The 18,466-nt window shown below is 76.5% G+C and overlaps 10 non-coding genes across 10 annotated transcripts; all 10 read right to left on the bottom strand.

The window, feature by feature from the left end:
• Positions 1–1,067: 1,067 nt before the first annotated feature.
• LOC140629386 (5S ribosomal RNA) lies at positions 1,068–1,186 on the bottom strand. Its single transcript, XR_012027221.1, has one exon. It is a non-coding gene; the product is annotated as a 5S ribosomal RNA (ribosomal RNA).
• Positions 1,187–2,814: 1,628 nt separating this feature from the next.
• Positions 2,815–2,933, bottom strand: LOC140629351 (5S ribosomal RNA). The gene has a single exon (XR_012027186.1). It is a non-coding gene; the product is annotated as a 5S ribosomal RNA (ribosomal RNA).
• A 1,650-nt stretch (positions 2,934–4,583) lies between these two features.
• On the bottom strand, positions 4,584–4,702 carry LOC140629385 (5S ribosomal RNA). The gene has a single exon (XR_012027220.1). It is a non-coding gene; the product is annotated as a 5S ribosomal RNA (ribosomal RNA).
• Positions 4,703–6,355: 1,653 nt separating this feature from the next.
• Positions 6,356–6,474, bottom strand: LOC140629384 (5S ribosomal RNA). The gene has a single exon (XR_012027219.1). It is a non-coding gene; the product is annotated as a 5S ribosomal RNA (ribosomal RNA).
• A 1,649-nt stretch (positions 6,475–8,123) lies between these two features.
• LOC140629383 (5S ribosomal RNA) lies at positions 8,124–8,242 on the bottom strand. The gene has a single exon (XR_012027218.1). It is a non-coding gene; the product is annotated as a 5S ribosomal RNA (ribosomal RNA).
• A 1,675-nt stretch (positions 8,243–9,917) lies between these two features.
• Positions 9,918–10,036, bottom strand: LOC140629382 (5S ribosomal RNA). The gene has a single exon (XR_012027217.1). It is a non-coding gene; the product is annotated as a 5S ribosomal RNA (ribosomal RNA).
• A 1,646-nt stretch (positions 10,037–11,682) lies between these two features.
• Positions 11,683–11,801, bottom strand: LOC140629381 (5S ribosomal RNA). The gene has a single exon (XR_012027216.1). It is a non-coding gene; the product is annotated as a 5S ribosomal RNA (ribosomal RNA).
• A 1,646-nt stretch (positions 11,802–13,447) lies between these two features.
• LOC140629380 (5S ribosomal RNA) lies at positions 13,448–13,566 on the bottom strand. Its single transcript, XR_012027215.1, has one exon. It is a non-coding gene; the product is annotated as a 5S ribosomal RNA (ribosomal RNA).
• A 1,647-nt stretch (positions 13,567–15,213) lies between these two features.
• Positions 15,214–15,332, bottom strand: LOC140629379 (5S ribosomal RNA). The gene has a single exon (XR_012027214.1). It is a non-coding gene; the product is annotated as a 5S ribosomal RNA (ribosomal RNA).
• Positions 15,333–16,977: 1,645 nt separating this feature from the next.
• On the bottom strand, positions 16,978–17,096 carry LOC140629377 (5S ribosomal RNA). The gene has a single exon (XR_012027212.1). It is a non-coding gene; the product is annotated as a 5S ribosomal RNA (ribosomal RNA).
• Positions 17,097–18,466: the final 1,370 nt, after the last annotated feature.

The raw sequence follows: 18,466 nt of genomic DNA, 5'->3' as shown, positions 1-18,466 counted from the left end.
GCTGGGCCACACGGCCTGTGGGGGCGAGGCAGCCACCCCGCCGGAGGGGCGCAGGCCCTGGAGCTGCGTCAGGAGCCCTGGCAGCCGCAGGCCCCGCAGCCACGGTGTCAGGGATGCCGTTCCGCTCCCATTCCTGCCCATCAGCCGAACCGCCGCGGGGCCGTGTGCCTGCGTGCGTGCGCGGCGCCCTGGCCCAGGCGCGGAGCGAGTGTCTGTGGTGTGTCTTGCTGTGTCCCGAGCGGCTCTTTGGGCCTGGGTGCCGGCCGCCCCCGCGTCGCCGTGGTCTTGGCTGTCGCGGGGTCACGGAGCGCGGAGCCCGGCGCCAACGGGGGGCCTGAGGCCCCCGGCGGTCGGGCCATCTGGTTGGTGTCCTGGGCACGCGGAGCGTGGACCCCGGGGCTGAGGGCCGAAGGGACGGTGGTCCGCGGGGGACGGAGGGCATGTCCTTCGGAGAGAAGGTGCAGGCGGGCCCGGGCCGAAGGTGGGGGGGGTGTTGCGGGTGGCTGGGTGGCTTGGTCGCTGGGGGCGGTGCCCGGGAATTGCTAGGGGCTGGGGGCGGGCCTGGGGGCGGGGCCTGGGGCGTGGCGAGGAGGGCCCGCAGGCAGGCCCGGCCCCCGGCCCCCGGCCCCCAACCACCCCCCCCTCGGCCCCACGGAGGGCCTCGCAGGCCTGCGAGGACGGGATCCAGCCCCCACCCGTCTCCCCCCAGCGACCGCACCGCCCCCCCGCGCCCCAGCCCCGAGGTTCCGGCTGTCGCCCCGTCCCCTCCCTGGGCCGCTTCGGGCCCCCTCGGCCCCCTCGGCCCCCTGGGACGCGCGGCCGGCTAGGATGCGGGTGGGCGTCGTTGAAGGGCTGGGAGGAAGAGGAGGTGTGTGGTGTATGTAGTGGCGTCCTGCCCGTGCAGCGGGCGCCCTCGGTGCCCCGCGGCGCCCTGCGGTGGTCCCGGCGGGGCGGGGGCCATGGCAGGGGTGGTCCGGAGGGCACCGCCGCCGCCGCCGCCGCCGCCGCCGCGTTGGGTGAGGGGGTGTTGGCGGCAAAGGGACGGACAGGAAGGCCGAAGAAAAAAAAGCCTACAGCACCCGGTATTCCCAGGCGGTCTCCCATCCAAGTACTAACCAGGCCCGACCCTGCTTAGCTTCCGAGATCAGACGAGATCGGGCGCGTTCAGGGTGGTATGGCCGTAGACGTCCGCGGCTGCCGCTGGGCGCCCCAAGAGCCTGCTCTGCGCCTCTCTCCAGGCCAGGCGCCCGCCGCTCCTCAGCCCTCCTCCGCCCGCCCTGTGCGGCCCGCCTGAACGCCTGCCTGCCTGCCTGCGTGCTCGCCTGCCGGCCCGACTGATGGACTGACCGCCTCCCGCGCCGCGCCCGGGGTGGCGGAGGGCGCCTGCCCGGGCCGGGGGGTGGGGGCCAAGACGCGTCCCGCACCCCGGAGCCGAGTCTGTCGCGGGAGCCCGGGCGCGCTCCGGTCCCCGGCCTGTCGGGCTCGTCGCCGCCGCTCGGCTCCCCGGATGGCACGCCGCCCCACATCGGGCCGCTCGCTGGGGGCTGGGGGCTGCGGGGGGGTGGGGGGGTGCGCCGCGGGCCGGGGCCGGCGCGGGCCGGCCCCTGGCCTCTCCTGTCCTTCAGCCCGCCTGGCTCAAAGCCAAGCCGGGGCCGCCCGCGCCGCCGGACCCCATCGTCGCACAGGCAGGGACACAGACACAGGTGCCCACGACACACACACACACAGACAGACGGAAGGAGGACACAGGCACTCGGAGCTGGGCCACACGGCCTGTGGGGGCGAGGCAGCCACCCCGCCGGAGGGGCGCAGGCCCTGGAGCTGCGTCAGGAGCCCTGGCAGCCGCAGGCCCCGCAGCCACGGTGTCAGGGATGCCGTTCCGCTCCCATTCCTGCCCATCAGCCGAACCGCCGCGGGGCCGTGTGCCTGCGTGCGTGCGCGGCGCCCTGGCCCAGGCGCGGAGCGAGTGTCTGTGGTGTGTCTTGCTGTGTCCCGAGCGGCTCTTTGGGCCTGGGTGCCGGCCGCCCCCGCGTCGCCGTGGTCTTGGCTGTCGCGGGGTCACGGAGCGCGGAGCCCGGCGCCAACGGGGGGCCTGAGGCCCCCGGCGGTCGGGCCATCTGGTTGGTGTCCTGGGCACGCGGAGCGTGGACCCCGGGGCTGAGGGCCGAAGGGACGGTGGTCCGCGGGGGACGGAGGGCATGTCCTTCGGAGAGAAGGTGCAGGCGGGCCCGGGCCGAAGGTGGGGGGGGTGTTGCGGGTGGCTGGGTGGCTTGGTCGCTGGGGGCGGTGCCAGGGAATTGCTAGGGGCTGGGGGCGGGCCTGGGGGCGGGGCCTGGGGCGGGGCGAGGAGGGCCCGCAGGCAGGCCCGGCCCCCGGCCCCCGGCCCCCAACCACCCCCCCCTCGGCCCCACGGAGGGCCTCGCAGGCCTGCGAGGACGGGATCCAGCCCCCACCCGTCTCCCCGCAGCGACCGCACCGCCCCCCCGCGCCCCAGCCCCGAGGTTCCGGCTGTCGCCCCGTCCCCTCCCTGGGCCGCTTCGGGCCCCCTCGGCCCCCTCGGCCCCCTGGGACGCGCGGCCGGCTAGGATGCGGGTGGGCGTCGTTGAAGGGCTGGGAGGAAGAGGAGGTGTGTGGTGTATGTAGTGGCGTCCTGCCCGTGCAGCGGGCGCCCTCGGTGCCCCGCGGCGCCCTGCGGTGGTCCCGGCGGGGCGGGGGCCATGGCAGGGGTGGTCCGGAGGGCACCGCCGCCGCCGCCGCGTTGGGCGAGGGGGGTGTTGGCGGCAAAGGGACGGACAGGAAGGCCGAAGAAAAAAAAGCCTACAGCACCCGGTATTCCCAGGCGGTCTCCCATCCAAGTACTAACCAGGCCCGACCCTGCTTAGCTTCCGAGATCAGACGAGATCGGGCGCGTTCAGGGTGGTATGGCCGTAGAGGTCCGCGGCTGCCGCTGGGCGCCCCAAGAGCCTGCTCTGCGCCTCTCTCCAGGCCAGGCGCCCGCCGCTCCTCAGCCCTCCTCCGCCCGCCCTGTGCGGCCCGCCTGAACGCCTGCCTGCCTGCCTGCATGCTCGCCTGCCGGCCCGACTGATGGACTGACCGCCTCCCGCGCCGCGCCCGGGGTGGCGGAGGGCGCCTGCCCGGGCCGGGGGGTGGGGGCCAAGACGCGTCCCGCACCCCGGAGCCGAGTCTGTCGCGGGAGCCCGGGCGCGCTCCCGTCCCCGGCCTGTCGGGCTCGTCGCCGCCGCTCGGCTCCCCGGATGGCACGCCGCCCCACATCGGGCCGCTCGCTGGGGGCTGGGGGCTGCGGGGGGGTGGGGGGGGTGTGCCGCGGGCCGGGGCCGGCGCCGGCCGGCCCCTGGCCTCTCCTGTCCTTCAGCCCGCCTGGCTCAAAGCCAAGCCGGGGCCGCCCGCGCCGCCGGACCCCATCGTCGCACAGGCAGGGACACAGACACAGGTGCCCACGACACACACACACACAGACAGACGGAAGGAGGACACAGGCACTCGGAGCTGGGCCACACGGCCTGTGGGGGCGAGGCAGCCACCCCGCCGGAGGGGCGCAGGCCCTGGAGCTGCGTCAGGAGCCCTGGCAGCCGCAGGCCCCGCAGCCACGGTGTCAGGGATGCCGTTCCGCTCCCATTCCTGCCCATCAGCCGAACCGCCGCGGGGCCGTGTGCCTGCGTGCGTGCGCGGCGCCCTGGCCCAGGCGCGGAGCGAGTGTCTGTGGTGTGTCTTGCTGTGTCCCGAGCGGCTCTTTGGGCCTGGGTGCCGGCCGCCCCCGCGTCGCCGTGGTCTTGGCTGTCGCGGGGTCACGGAGCGCGGAGCCCGGCGCCAACGGGGGGCCTGAGGCCCCCGGCGGTCGGGCCATCTGGTTGGTGTCCTGGGCACGCGGAGCGTGGACCCCGGGGCTGAGGGCCGAAGGGACGGTGGTCCGCGGGGGACGGAGGGCATGTCCTTCGGAGAGAAGGTGCAGGCGGGCCCGGGCCGAAGGTGAGGGGGGTGTTGCGGGTGGCTGGGTGGCTTGGTCGCTGGGGGCGGTGCCCGGGAATTGCTAGGGGCTGGGGGCGGGCCTGGGGGCGGGGCCTGGGGCGGGGCGAGAAGGGCCCGCAGGCAGGCCCGGCCCCCGGCCCCCGGCCCCCAACCACCCCCCCCTCGGCCCCACGGAGGGCCTCGCAGGCCTGCGAGGACGGGATCCAGCCCCCACCCGTCTCCCCCCAGCGACCGCACCGCCCCCCCGCGCCCCAGCCCCGAGGTTCCGGCTGTCGCCCCGTCCCCTCCCTGGGCCGCTTCGGGCCCCCTCGGCCCCCTCGGCCCCCTGGGACGCGCGGCCGGCTAGGATGCGGGTGGGCGTCGTTGAAGGGCTGGGAGGAAGAGGAGGTGTGTGGTGTATGTAGTGGCGTCCTGCCCGTGCAGCGGGCGCCCTCGGTGCCCCGCGGCGCCCTGCGGTGGTCCCGGCGGGGCGGGGGCCATGGCAGGGGTGGTCCGGAGGGCACCGCCGCCGCCGCCGCCGCCGCCGCCGCCGCCGCCGCGTTGGGCGAGGGGGGTGTTGGCGGCAAAGGGACGGACAGGAAGGCCGAAGAAAAAAAAGCCTACAGCACCCGGTATTCCCAGGCGGTCTCCCATCCAAGTACTAACCAGGCCCGACCCTGCTTAGCTTCCGAGATCAGACGAGATCGGGCGCGTTCAGGGTGGTATGGCCGTAGACGTCCGCGGCTGCCGCTGGGCGCCCCAAGAGCCTGCTCTGCGCCTCTCTCCAGGCCAGGCGCCCGCCGCTCCTCAGCCCTCCTCCGCCCGCCCTGTGCGGCCCGCCTGAACGCCTGCCTGCCTGCCTGCATGCTCGCCTGCCGGCCCGACTGATGGACTGACCGCCTCCCGCGCCGCGCCCGGGGTGGCGGAGGGCGCCTGCCCGGGCCGGGGGGTGGGGGCCAAGACGCGTCCCGCACCCCGGAGCCGAGTCTGTCGCGGGAGCCCGGGCGCGCTCCCGTCCCCGGCCTGTCGGGCTCGTCGCCGCCGCTCGGCTCCCCGGATGGCACGCCGCCCCACATCGGGCCGCTCGCTGGGGGCTGGGGGCTGCGGGGGGGTGGGGGGGTGTGCCGCGGGCCGGGGCCGGCGCCGGCCGGCCCCTGGCCTCTCCTGTCCTTCAGCCCGCCTGGCTCAAAGCCAAGCCGGGGCCGCCCGCGCCGCCGGACCCCATCGTCGCACAGGCAGGGACACAGACACAGGTGCCCACGACACACACACACACACACAGACAGACGGAAGGAGGACACAGGCACTCGGAGCTGGGCCACACGGCCTGTGGGGGCGAGGCAGCCACCCCGCCGGAGGGGCGCAGGCCCTGGAGCTGCGTCAGGAGCCCTGGCAGCCGCAGGCCCCGCAGCCACGGTGTCAGGGATGCCGTTCCGCTCCCATTCCTGCCCATCAGCCGAACCGCCGCGGGGCCGTGTGCCTGCGTGCGTGCGCGGCGCCCTGGCCCAGGCGCGGAGCGAGTGTCTGTGGTGTGTCTTGCTGTGTCCCGAGCGGCTCTTTGGGCCTGGGTGCCGGCCGCCCCCGCGTCGCCGTGGTCTTGGCTGTCGCGGGGTCACGGAGCGCGGAGCCCGGCGCCAACGGGGGGCCTGAGGCCCCCGGCGGTCGGGCCATCTGGTTGGTGTCCTGGGCACGCGGAGCGTGGACCCCGGGGCTGAGGGCCGAAGGGACGGTGGTCCGCGGGGGACGGAGGGCATGTCCTTCGGAGAGAAGGTGCAGGCGGGCCCGGGCCGAAGGTGGGGGGGGTGTTGCGGGTGGCTGGGTGGCTTGGTCGCTGGGGGCGGTGCCAGGGAATTGCTAGGGGCTGGGGGCGGGCCTGGGGGCGGGGCCTGGGGCGGGGCGAGGAGGGCCCGCAGGCAGGCCCGGCCCCCGGCCCCCGGCCCCCAACCACCCCCCCCTCGGCCCCACGGAGGGCCTCGCAGGCCTGCGAGGACGGGATCCAGCCCCCACCCGTCTCCCCCCAGCGACCGCACCGCCCCCCCGCGCCCCAGCCCCGAGGTTCCGGCTGTCGCCCCGTCCCCTCCCTGGGCCGCTTCGGGCCCCCTCGGCCCCCTCGGCCCCCTGGGACGCGCGGCCGGCTAGGATGCGGGTGGGCGTCGTTGAAGGGCTGGGAGGAAGAGGAGGTGTGTGGTGTATGTAGTGGCGTCCTGCCCGTGCAGCGGGCGCCCTCGGTGCCCCGCGGCGCCCTGCGGTGGTCCCGGCGGGGCGGGGGCCATGGCAGGGGTGGTCCGGAGGGCACCGCCGCCGCCGCCGCCGCCGCCGCCGCCGCCGCCGCGTTGGGCGAGGGGGGTGTTGGCGGCAAAGGGACGGACAGGAAGGCCGAAGAAAAAAAAGCCTACAGCACCCGGTATTCCCAGGCGGTCTCCCATCCAAGTACTAACCAGGCCCGACCCTGCTTAGCTTCCGAGATCAGACGAGATCGGGCGCGTTCAGGGTGGTATGGCCGTAGACGTCCGCGGCTGCCGCTGGGCGCCCCAAGAGCCTGCTCTGCGCCTCTCTCCAGGCCAGGCGCCCGCCGCTCCTCAGCCCTCCTCCGCCCGCCCTGTGCGGCCCGCCTGAACGCCTGCCTGCCTGCCTGCATGCTCGCCTGCCGGCCCGACTGATGGACTGACCGCCTCCCGCGCCGCGCCCGGGGTGGCGGAGGGCGCCTGCCCGGGCCGGGGGGTGGGGGCCAAGACGCGTCCCGCACCCCGGAGCCGAGTCTGTCGCGGGAGCCCGGGCGCGCTCCCGTCCCCGGCCTGTCGGGCTCGTCGCCGCCGCTCGGCTCCCCGGATGGCACGCCGCCCCACATCGGGCCGCTCGCTGGGGGCTGGGGGCTGCGGGGGGGTGGGGGGGTGTGCCGCGGGCCGGGGCCGGCGCCGGCCGGCCCCTGGCCTCTCCTGTCCTTCAGCCCGCCTGGCTCAAAGCCAAGCCGGGGCCGCCCGCGCCGCCGGACCCCATCGTCGCACAGGCAGGGACACAGACACAGGTGCCCACGACACACACACACACACACAGACGGAAGGAGGACACAGGCACTCGGAGCTGGGCCACACGGCCTGTGGGGGCGAGGCAGCCACCCCGCCGGAGGGGCGCAGGCCCTGGAGCTGCGTCAGGAGCCCTGGCAGCCGCAGGCCCCGCAGCCACGGTGTCAGGGATGCCGTTCCGCTCCCATTCCTGCCCATCAGCCGAACCGCCGCGGGGCCGTGTGCCTGCGTGCGTGCGCGGCGCCCTGGCCCAGGCGCGGAGCGAGTGTCTGTGGTGTGTCTTGCTGTGTCCCGAGCGGCTCTTTGGGCCTGGGTGCCGGCCGCCCCCGCGTCGCCGTGGTCTTGGCTGTCGCGGGGTCACGGAGCGCGGAGCCCGGCGCCAACGGGGGGCCTGAGGCCCCCGGCGGTCGGGCCATCTGGTTGGTGTCCTGGGCACGCGGAGCGTGGACCCCGGGGCTGAGGGCCGAAGGGACGGTGGTCCGCGGGGGACGGAGGGCATGTCCTTCGGCGAGAAGGTGCAGGCGGGCCCGGGCCGAAGGTGGGGGGGGTGTTGCGGGTGGCTGGGTGGCTTGGTCGCTGGGGGCGGTGCCAGGGAATTGCTAGGGGCTGGGGGCGGGCCTGGGGGCGGGGCCTGGGGCGGGGCGAGGAGGGCCCGCAGGCAGGCCCGGCCCCCGGCCCCCGGCCCCCAACCACCCCCCCCTCGGCCCCACGGAGGGCCTCGCAGGCCTGCGAGGACGGGATCCAGCCCCCACCCGTCTCCCCCCAGCGACCGCACCGCCCCCCCGCGCCCCAGCCCCGAGGTTCCGGCTGTCGCCCCGTCCCCTCCCTGGGCCGCTTCGGGCCCCCTCGGCCCCCTCGGCCCCCTGGGACGCGCGGCCGGCTAGGATGCGGGTGGGCGTCTTTGAAGGGCTGGGAGGAAGAGGAGGTGTGTGGTGTATGTAGTGGCGTCCTGCCCGTGCAGCGGGCGCCCTCGGTGCCCCGCGGCGCCCTGCGGTGGTCCCGGCGGGGCGGGGGCCATGGCAGGGGTGGTCCGGAGGGCACCGCCGCCGCCGCCGCCGCCGCCGCCGCCGCCGCCGCGTTGGGCGAGGGGGGTGTTGGCGGCAAAGGGACGGACAGGAAGGCCGAAGAAAAAAAAGCCTACAGCACCCGGTATTCCCAGGCGGTCTCCCATCCAAGTACTAACCAGGCCCGACCCTGCTTAGCTTCCGAGATCAGACGAGATCGGGCGCGTTCAGGGTGGTATGGCCGTAGACGTCCGCGGCTGCCGCTGGGCGCCCCAAGAGCCTGCTCTGCGCCTCTCTCCAGGCCAGGCGCCCGCCGCTCCTCAGCCCTCCTCCGCCCGCCCTGTGCGGCCCGCCTGAACGCCTGCCTGCCTGCCTGCCTGCATGCTCGCCTGCCGGCCCGACTGATGGACTGACCGCCTCCCGCGCCGCGCCCGGGTGGCGGAGGGCGCCTGCCCGGGCCGGGGGGTGGGGGCCAAGACGCGTCCCGCACCCCGGAGCCGAGTCTGTCGCGGGAGCCCGGGCGCGCTCCCGTCCCCGGCCTGTCGGGCTCGTCGCCGCCGCTCGGCTCCCCGGATGGCACGCCGCCCCACATCGGGCCGCTCGCTGGGGGCTGGGGGCTGCGGGGGGGTGGGGGGGTGTGCCGCGGGCCGGGGCCGGCGCCGGCCGGCCCCTGGCCTCTCCTGTCCTTCAGCCCGCCTGGCTCAAAACCAAGCCGGGGCCGCCCGCGCCGCCGGACCCCATCGTCGCACAGGCAGGGACACAGACACGGGTGCCCACGACACACACACACACAGACAGACGGAAGGAGGACACAGGCACTCGGAGCTGGGCCACACGGCCTGTGGGGGCGAGGCAGCCACCCCGCCGGAGGGGCGCAGGCCCTGGAGCTGCGTCAGGAGCCCTGGCAGCCGCAGGCCCCGCAGCCACGGTGTCAGGGATGCCGTTCCGCTCCCATTCCTGCCCATCAGCCGAACCGCCGCGGGGCCGTGTGCCTGCGTGCGTGCGCGGCGCCCTGGCCCAGGCGCGGAGCGAGTGTCTGTGGTGTGTCTTGCTGTGTCCCGAGCGGCTCTTTGGGCCTGGGTGCCGGCCGCCCCCGCGTCGCCGTGGTCTTGGCTGTCGCGGGGTCACGGAGCGCGGAGCCCGGCGCCAACGGGGGGCCTGAGGCCCCCGGCGGTCGGGCCATCTGGTTGGTGTCCTGGGCACGCGGAGCGTGGACCCCGGGGCTGAGGGCCGAAGGGACGGTGGTCCGCGGGGGACGGAGGGCATGTCCTTCGGAGAGAAGGTGCAGGCGGGCCCGGGCCGAAGGTGGGGGGGGTGTTGCGGGTGGCTGGGTGGCTTGGTCGCTGGGGGCGGTGCCAGGGAATTGCTAGGGGCTGGGGGCGGGCCTGGGGGCGGGGCCTGGGGGCGGGGCCTGGGGGCGGGGCCTGGGGCGGGGCGAGGAGGGCCCGCAGGCAGGCCCGGCCCCCGGCCCCCGGCCCCCAACCACCCCCCCCTCGGCCCCACGGAGGGCCTCGCAGGCCTGGGAGGACGGGATCCAGCCCCCACCCGTCTCCCCCCAGCGACCGCACCGCCCCCCCGCGCCCCAGCCCCGAGGTTCCGGCTGTCGCCCCGTCCCCTCCCTGGGCCGCTTCGGGCCCCCTCGGCCCCCTCGGCCCCCTGGGACGCGCGGCCGGCTAGGATGCGGGTGGGCGTCGTTGAAGGGCTGGGAGGAAGAGGAGGTGTGTGGTGTATGTAGTGGCGTCCTGCCCGTGCAGCGGGCGCCCTCGGTGCCCCGCGGCGCCCTGCGGTGGTCCCGGCGGGGCGGGGGCCATGGCAGGGGTGGTCCGGAGGGCACCGCCGCCGCCGCCGCCGCCGCCGCCGCCGCCGCGTTGGGCGAGGGGGGTGTTGGCGGCAAAGGGACGGACAGGAAGGCCGAAGAAAAAAAAGCCTACAGCACCCGGTATTCCCAGGCGGTCTCCCATCCAAGTACTAACCAGGCCCGACCCTGCTTAGCTTCCGAGATCAGACGAGATCGGGCGCGTTCAGGGTGGTATGGCCGTAGACGTCCGCGGCTGCCGCTGGGCGCCCCAAGAGCCTGCTCTGCGCCTCTCTCCAGGCCAGACGCCCGCCGCTCCTCAGCCCTCCTCCGCCCGCCCTGTGCGGCCCGCCTGAACGCCTGCCTGCCTGCCTGCATGCTCGCCTGCCGGCCCGACTGATGGACTGACCGCCTCCCGCGCCGCGCCCGGGGTGGCGGAGGGCGCCTGCCCGGGCCGGGGGGTGGGGGCCAAGACGCGTCCCGCACCCCGGAGCCGAGTCTGTCGCGGGAGCCCGGGCGCGCTCCCGTCCCCGGCCTGTCGGGCTCGTCGCCGCCGCTCGGCTCCCCGGATGGCACGCCGCCCCACATCGGGCCGCTCGCTGGGGGCTGGGGGCTGCGGGGGGGTGGGGGGGTGTGCCGCGGGCCGGGGCCGGCGCCGGCCGGCCCCTGGCCTCTCCTGTCCTTCAGCCCGCCTGGCTCAAAGCCAAGCCGGGGCCGCCCGCGCCGCCGGACCCCATCGTCGCACAGGCAGGGACACAGACACGGGTGCCCACGACACACACACACACAGACAGACGGAAGGAGGACACAGGCACTCGGAGCTGGGCCACACGGCCTGTGGGGGCGAGGCAGCCACCCCGCCGGAGGGGCGCAGGCCCTGGAGCTGCGTCAGGAGCCCTGGCAGCCGCAGGCCCCGCAGCCACGGTGTCAGGGATGCCGTTCCGCTCCCATTCCTGCCCATCAGCCGAACCGCCGCGGGGCCGTGTGCCTGCGTGCGTGCGCGGCGCCCTGGCCCAGGCGCGGAGCGAGTGTCTGTGGTGTGTCTTGCTGTGTCCCGAGCGGCTCTTTGGGCCTGGGTGCCGGCCGCCCCCGCGTCGCCGTGGTCTTGGCTGTCGCGGGGTCACGGAGCGCGGAGCCCGACGCCAACGGGGGGCCTGAGGCCCCCGGCGGTCGGGCCATCTGGTTGGTGTCCTGGGCACGCGGAGCGTGGACCCCGGGGCTGAGGGCCGAAGGGACGGTGGTCCGCGGGGGACGGAGGGCATGTCCTTCGGAGAGAAGGTGCAGGCGGGCCCGGGCCGAAGGTGGGGGGGGTGTTGCGGGTGGCTGGGTGGCTTGGTCGCTGGGGGCGGTGCCAGGGAATTGCTAGGGGCTGGGGGCGGGCCTGGGGGCGGGGCCTGGGGCGGGGCGAGGAGGGCCCGCAGGCAGGCCCGGCCCCAGGCCCCCGGCCCCCGACCACCCCCCCCTCGGCCCCACGGAGGGCCTCGCAGGCCTGCGAGGACGGGATCCAGCCCCCACCCGTCTCCCCCCAGCGACCGCACCGCCCCCCCGCGCCCCAGCCCCGAGGTTCCGGCTGTCGCCCCGTCCCCTCCCTGGGCCGCTTCGGGCCCCCTCGGCCCCCTCGGCCCCCTGGGACGCGCGGCCGGCTAGGATGCGGGTGGGCGTCGTTGAAGGGCTGGGAGGAAGAGGAGGTGTGTGGTGTATGTAGTGGCGTCCTGCCCGTGCAGCGGGCGCCCTCGGTGCCCCGCGGCGCCCTGCGGTGGTCCCGGCGGGGCGGGGGCCATGGCAGGGGTGGTCCGGAGGGCACCGCCGCCGCCGCCGCCGCCGCCGCCGCCGCTGCGTTGGGCGAGGGGGGTGTTGGCGGCAAAGGGACGGACAGGAAGGCCGAAGAAAAAAAAGCCTACAGCACCCGGTATTCCCAGGCGGTCTCCCATCCAAGTACTAACCAGGCCCGACCCTGCTTAGCTTCCGAGATCAGACGAGATCGGGCGCGTTCAGGGTGGTATGGCCGTAGACGTCCGCGGCTGCCGCTGGGCGCCCCAAGAGCCTGCTCTGCGCCTCTCTCCAGGCCAGACGCCCGCCGTTCCTCAGCCCTCCTCCGCCCGCCCTGTGCGGCCCGCCTGAACGCCTGCCTGCCTGCCTGCATGCTCGCCTGCCGGCCCGACTGATGGACTGACCGCCTCCCGCGCCGCGCCCGGGGTGGCGGAGGGCGCCTGCCCGGGCCGGGGGGTGGGGGCCAAGACGCGTCCCGCACCCCGGAGCCGAGTCTGTCGCGGGAGCCCGGGCGCGCTCCCGTCCCCGGCCTGTCGGGCTCGTCGCCGCCGCTCGGCTCCCCGGATGGCACGCCGCCCCACATCGGGCCGCTCGCTGGGGGCTGGGGGCTGCGGGGGGGTGGGGGGGTGTGCCGCGGGCCGGGGCCGGCGCCGGCCGGCCCCTGGCCTCTCCTGTCCTTCAGCCCGCCTGGCTCAAAGCCAAGCCGGGGCCGCCCGCGCCGCCGGACCCCATCGTCGCACAGGCAGGGACACAGACACGGGTGCCCACGACACACACACACACAGACAGACGGAAGGAGGACACAGGCACTCGGAGCTGGGCCACACGGCCTGTGGGGGCGAGGCAGCCACCCCGCCGGAGGGGCGCAGGCCCTGGAGCTGCGTCAGGAGCCCTGGCAGCCGCAGGCCCCGCAGCCACGGTGTCAGGGATGCCGTTCCGCTCCCATTCCTGCCCATCAGCCGAACCGCCGCGGGGCCGTGTGCCTGCGTGCGTGCGCGGCGCCCTGGCCCAGGCGCGGAGCGAGTGTCTGTGGTGTGTCTTGCTGTGTCCCGAGCGGCTCTTTGGGCCTGGGTGCCGGCCGCCCCCGCGTCGCCGTGGTCTTGGCTGTCGCGGGGTCACGGAGCGCGGAGCCCGGCGCCAACGGGGGGCCTGAGGCCCCCGGCGGTCGGGCCATCTGGTTGGTGTCCTGGGCACGCGGAGCGTGGACCCCGGGGCTGAGGGCCGAAGGGACGGTGGTCCGCGGGGGACGGAGGGCATGTCCTTCGGAGAGAAGGTGCAGGCGGGCCCGGGCCGAAGGTGGGGGGGGTGTTGCGGGTGGCTGGGTGGCTTGGTCGCTGGGGGCGGTGCCAGGGAATTGCTAGGGGCTGGGGGCGGGCCTGGGGGCGGGGCCTGGGGCGGGGCGAGGAGGGCCCGCAGGCAGGCCCGGCCCCCGGCCCCCGGCCCCCAACCACCCCCCCCTCGGCCCCACGGAGGGCCTCGCAGGCCTGCGAGGACGGGATCCAGCCCCCACCCGTCTCCCCCCAGCGACCGCACCGCCCCCCCGCGCCCCAGCCCCGAGGTTCCGGCTGTCGCCCCGTCCCCTCCCTGGGCCGCTTCGGGCCCCCTCGGCCCCCTCGGCCCCCTGGGACGCGCGGCCGGCTAGGATGCGGGTGGGCGTCGTTGAAGGGCTGGGAGGAAGAGGAGGTGTGTGGTGTATGTAGTGGCGTCCTGCCCGTGCAGCGGACGCCCTCGGTGCCCCGCGGCGCCCTGCGGTGGTCCCGGCGGGGCGGGGGCCATGGCAGGGGTGGTCCGGAGGGCACCGCCGCCGCCGCCGCCGCCGCCGCCGCCGCCGCGTTGGGCGAGGGGGGTGTTGGCGGCAAAGGGACGGACAGGAAGGCCGAAGAAAAAAAAGCCTACAGCACCCGGTATTCCCAGGCGGTCTCCCATCCAAGTACTAACCAGGCCCGACCCTGCTTAGCTTCCGAGATCAGACGAGATCGGGCGCGTTCAGGGTGGTATGGCCGTAGACGTCCGCGGCTGCCGCTGGGCGCCCCAAGAGCCTGCTCTGCGCCTCTCTCCAGGCCAGGCGCCCGCCGCTCCTCAGCCCTCCTCCGCCCGCCCTGTGCGGCCCGCCTGAACGCCTGCCTGCCTGCCTGCCTGCATGCTCGCCTGCCGGCCCGACTGATGGACTGACCGCCTCCCGCGCCGCGCCCGGGGTGGCGGAGGGCGCCTGCCCGGGCCGGGGGGTGGGGGCCAAGACGCGTCCCGCACCCCGGAGCCGAGTCTGTCGCGGGAGCCCGGGCGCGCTCCCGTCCCCGGCCTGTCGGGCTCGTCGCCGCCGCTCGGCTCCCCGGATGGCACGCCGCCCCACATCGGGCCGCTCGCTGGGGGCTGGGGGCTGCGGGGGGGTGGGGGGGTGTGCCGCGGGCCGGGGCCGGCGCCGGCCGGCCCCTGGCCTCTCCTGTCCTTCAGCCCGCCTGGCTCAAAGCCAAGCCGGGGCCGCCCGCGCCGCCGGACCCCATCGTCGCACAGGCAGGGACACAGACACGGGTGCCCACGACACACACACACACAGACAGACGGAAGGAGGACACAGGCACTCGGAGCTGGGCCACACGGCCTGTGGGGGCGAGGCAGCCACCCCGCCGGAGGGGCGCAGGCCCTGGAGCTGCGTCAGGAGCCCTGGCAGCCGCAGGCCCCGCAGCCACGGTGTCAGGGATGCCGTTCCGCTCCCATTCCTGCCCATCAGCCGAACCGCCGCGGGGCCGTGTGCCTGCGTGCGTGCGCGGCGCCCTGGCCCAGGCGCGGAGCGAGTGTCTGTGGTGTGTCTTGCTGTGTCCCGAGCGGCTCTTTGGGCCTGGGTGCCGGCCGCCCCCGCGTCGCCGTGGTCTTGGCTGTCGCGGGGTCACGGAGCGCGGAGCCCGGCGCCAACGGGGGGCCTGAGGCCCCCGGCGGTCGGGCCATCTGGTTGGTGTCCTGGGCACGCGGAGCGTGGACCCCGGGGCTGAGGGCCGAAGGGACGGTGGTCCGCGGGGGACGGAGGGCATGTCCTTCGGAGAGAAGGTGCAGGCGGGCCCGGGCCGAAGGTGGGGGGGGTGTTGCGGGTGGCTGGGTGGCTTGGTCGCTGGGGGCGGTGCCAGGGAATTGCTAGGGGCTGGGGGCGGGCCTGGGGGCGGGGCCTGGGGCGGGGCGAGGAGGGCCCGCAGGCAGGCCCGGCCCCAGGCCCCCGGCCCCCGACCACCCCCCCCTCGGCCCCACGGAGGGCCTCGCAGGCCTGCGAGGACGGGATCCAGCCCCCACCCGTCTCCCCCCAGCGACCGCACCGCCCCCCCGCGCCCCAGCCCCGAGGTTCCGGCTGTCGCCCCGTCCCCTCCCTGGGCCGCTTCGGGCCCCCTCGGCCCCCTCGGCCCCCTGGGACGCGCGGCCGGCTAGGATGCGGGTGGGCGTCGTTGAAGGGCTGGGAGGAAGAGGAGGTGTGTGGTGTATGTAGTGGCGTCCTGCCCGTGCAGCGGGCGCCCTCGGTGCCCCGCGGCGCCCTGCGGTGGTCCCGGCGGGGCGGGGGCCATGGCAGGGGTGGTCCGGAGGGCACCGCCGCCGCCGCCGCCGCCGCCGCCGCCGCGTTGGGCGAGGGGGGTGTTGGCGGCAAAGGGACGGACAGGAAGGCCGAAGAAAAAAAAGCCTACAGCACCCGGTATTCCCAGGCGGTCTCCCATCCAAGTACTAACCAGGCCCGACCCTGCTTAGCTTCCGAGATCAGACGAGATCGGGCGCGTTCAGGGTGGTATGGCCGTAGACGTCCGCGGCTGCCGCTGGGCGCCCCAAGAGCCTGCTCTGCGCCTCTCTCCAGGCCAGGCGCCCGCCGCTCCTCAGCCCTCCTCCGCCCGCCCTGTGCGGCCCGCCTGAACGCCTGCCTGCCTGCCTGCATGCTCGCCTGCCGGCCCGACTGATGGACTGACCGCCTCCCGCGCCGCGCCCGGGGTGGCGGAGGGCGCCTGCCCGGGCCGGGGGGTGGGGGCCAAGACGCGTCCCGCACCCCGGAGCCGAGTCTGTCGCGGGAGCCCGGGCGCGCTCCCGTCCCCGGCCTGTCGGGCTCGTCGCCGCCGCTCGGCTCCCCGGATGGCACGCCGCCCCACATCGGGCCGCTCGCTGGGGGCTGGGGGCTGCGGGGGGGTGGGGGGGTGTGCCGCGGGCCGGGGCCGGCGCCGGCCGGCCCCTGGCCTCTCCTGTCCTTCAGCCCGCCTGGCTCAAAGCCAAGCCGGGGCCGCCCGCGCCGCCGGACCCCATCGTCGCACAGGCAGGGACACAGACACAGGTGCCCACGACACACACACACACAGACAGACGGAAGGAGGACACAGGCACTCGGAGCTGGGCCACACGGCCTGTGGGGGCGAGGCAGCCACCCCGCCGGAGGGGCGCAGGCCCTGGAGCTGCGTCAGGAGCCCTGGCAGCCGCAGGCCCCGCAGCCACGGTGTCAGGGATGCCGTTCCGCTCCCATTCCTGCCCATCAGCCGAACCGCCGCGGGGCCGTGTGCCTGCGTGCGTGCGCGGCGCCCTGGCCCAGGCGCGGAGCGAGTGTCTGTGGTGTGTCTTGCTGTGTCCCGAGCGGCTCTTTGGGCCTGGGTGCCGGCCGCCCCCGCGTCGCCGTGGTCTTGGCTGTCGCGGGGTCACGGAGCGCGGAGCCCGGCGCCAACGGGGGGCCTGAGGCCCCCGGCGGTCGGGCCATCTGGTTGGTGTCCTGGGCACGCGGAGCGTGGACCCCGGGGCTGAGGGCCGAAGGGACGGTGGTCCGCGGGGGACGGAGGGCATGTCCTTCGGAGAGAAGGTGCAGGCGGGCCCGGGCCGAAGGTGGGGGGGGTGTTGCGGGTGGCTGGGTGGCTTGGTCGCTGGGGGCGGTGCCAGGGAATTGCTAGGGGCTGGGGGCGGGCCTGGGGGCGGGGCCTGGGGCGGGGCGAGGAGGGCCCGCAGGCAGGCCCGGCCCCAGGCCCCCGGCCCCCGACCACCCCCCCCTCGGCCCCACGGAGGGCCTCGCAGGCCTGCGAGGACGGGATCCAGCCCCCACCCGTCTCCCCCCAGCGACCGCACCGCCCCCCCGCGCCCCAGCCCCGAGGTTCCGGCTGTCGCCCCGTCCCCTCCCTGGGCCGCTTCGGGCCCCCTCGGCCCCCTCGGCCCCCTGGGACGCGCGGCCGGCTAGGATGCGGGTGGGCGTCGTTGAAGGGCTGGGAGGAAGAGGAGGTGTGTGGTGTATGTAGTGGCGTCCTGCCCGTGCAGCGGGCGCCCTCGGTGCCCCGCGGCGCCCTGCGGTGGTCCCGGCGGGGCGGGGGCCATGGCAGGGGTGGTCGGAGGGCACCGCCGCCGCCGCCGCCGCCGCCGCCGCCGCTGCGTTGGGCGAGGGGGGTGTTGGCGGCAAAGGGACGGACAGGAAGGCCGAAGAAAAAAAAGCCTACAGCACCCGGTATTCCCAGGCGGTCTCCCATCCAAGTACTAACCAGGCCCGACCCTGCTTAGCTTCCGAGATCAGACGAGATCGGGCGCGTTCAGGGTGGTATGGCCGTAGACGTCCGCGGCTGCCGCTGGGCGCCCCAAGAGCCTGCTCTGCGCCTCTCTCCAGGCCAGACGCCCGCCGTTCCTCAGCCCTCCTCCGCCCGCCCTGTGCGGCCCGCCTGAACGCCTGCCTGCCTGCCTGCATGCTCGCCTGCCGGCCCGACTGATGGACTGACCGCCTCCCGCGCCGCGCCCGGGGTGGCGGAGGGCGCCTGCCCGGGCCGGGGGGTGGGGGCCAAGACGCGTCCCGCACCCCGGAGCCGAGTCTGTCGCGGGAGCCCGGGCGCGCTCCCGTCCCCGGCCTGTCGGGCTCGTCGCCGCCGCTCGGCTCCCCGGATGGCACGCCGCCCCACATCGGGCCGCTCGCTGGGGGCTGGGGGCTGCGGGGGGGTGGGGGGGTGTGCCGCGGGCCGGGGCCGGCGCCGGCCGGCCCCTGGCCTCTCCTGTCCTTCAGCCCGCCTGGCTCAAAGCCAAGCCGGGGCCGCCCGCGCCGCCGGACCCCATCGTCGCACAGGCAGGGACACAGACACGGGTGCCCACGACACACACACACACAGACAGACGGAAGGAGGACACAGGCACTCGGAGCTGGGCCACACGGCCTGTGGGGGCGAGGCAGCCACCCCGCCGGAGGGGCGCAGGCCCTGGAGCTGCGTCAGGAGCCCTGGCAGCCGCAGGCCCCGCAGCCACGGTGTCAGGGATGCCGTTCCGCTCCCATTCCTGCCCATCAGCCGAACCGCCGCGGGGCCGTGTGCCTGCGTGCGTGCGCGGCGCCCTGGCCCAGGCGCGGAGCGAGTGTCTGTGGTGTGTCTTGCTGTGTCCCGAGCGGCTCTTTGGGCCTGGGTGCCGGCCGCCCCCGCGTCGCCGTGGTCTTGGCTGTCGCGGGGTCACGGAGCGCGGAGCCCGGCGCCAACGGGGGGCCTGAGGCCCCCGGCGGTCGGGCCATCTGGTTGGTGTCCTGGGCACGCGGAGCGTGGACCCCGGGGCTGAGGGCCGAAGGGACGGTGGTCCGCGGGGGACGGAGGGCATGTCCTTCGGAGAGAAGGTGCAGGCGGGCCCGGGCCGAAGGTGGGGGGGGTGTTGCGGGTGGCTGGGTGGCTTGGTCGCTGGGGGCGGTGCCAGGGAATTGCTAGGGGCTGGGGGCGGGCCTGGGGGCGGGGCCTGGGGCGGGGCGAGGAGGGCCCGCAGGCAGGCCCGGCCCCCGGCCCCCGGCCCCCAACCACCCCCCCCTCGGCCCCACGGAGGGCCTCGCAGGCCTGCGAGGACGGGATCCAGCCCCCACCCGTCTCCCCCCAGCGACCGCACCGCCCCCCCGCGCCCCAGCCCCGAGGTTCCGGCTGTCGCCCCGTCCCCTCCCTGGGCCGCTTCGGGCCCCCTCGGCCCCC

This window comes from Canis lupus (genome assembly GCF_048164855.1).
Source record: "Canis lupus baileyi chromosome 4 unlocalized genomic scaffold, mCanLup2.hap1 SUPER_4_unloc_1, whole genome shotgun sequence".
NCBI classification, from domain to species: domain Eukaryota; kingdom Metazoa; phylum Chordata; class Mammalia; order Carnivora; family Canidae; genus Canis; species Canis lupus.
The sequence above is the reverse complement of the archived record's forward strand: the minus strand, read 5'-3'. Positions and strand labels throughout refer to the sequence as shown.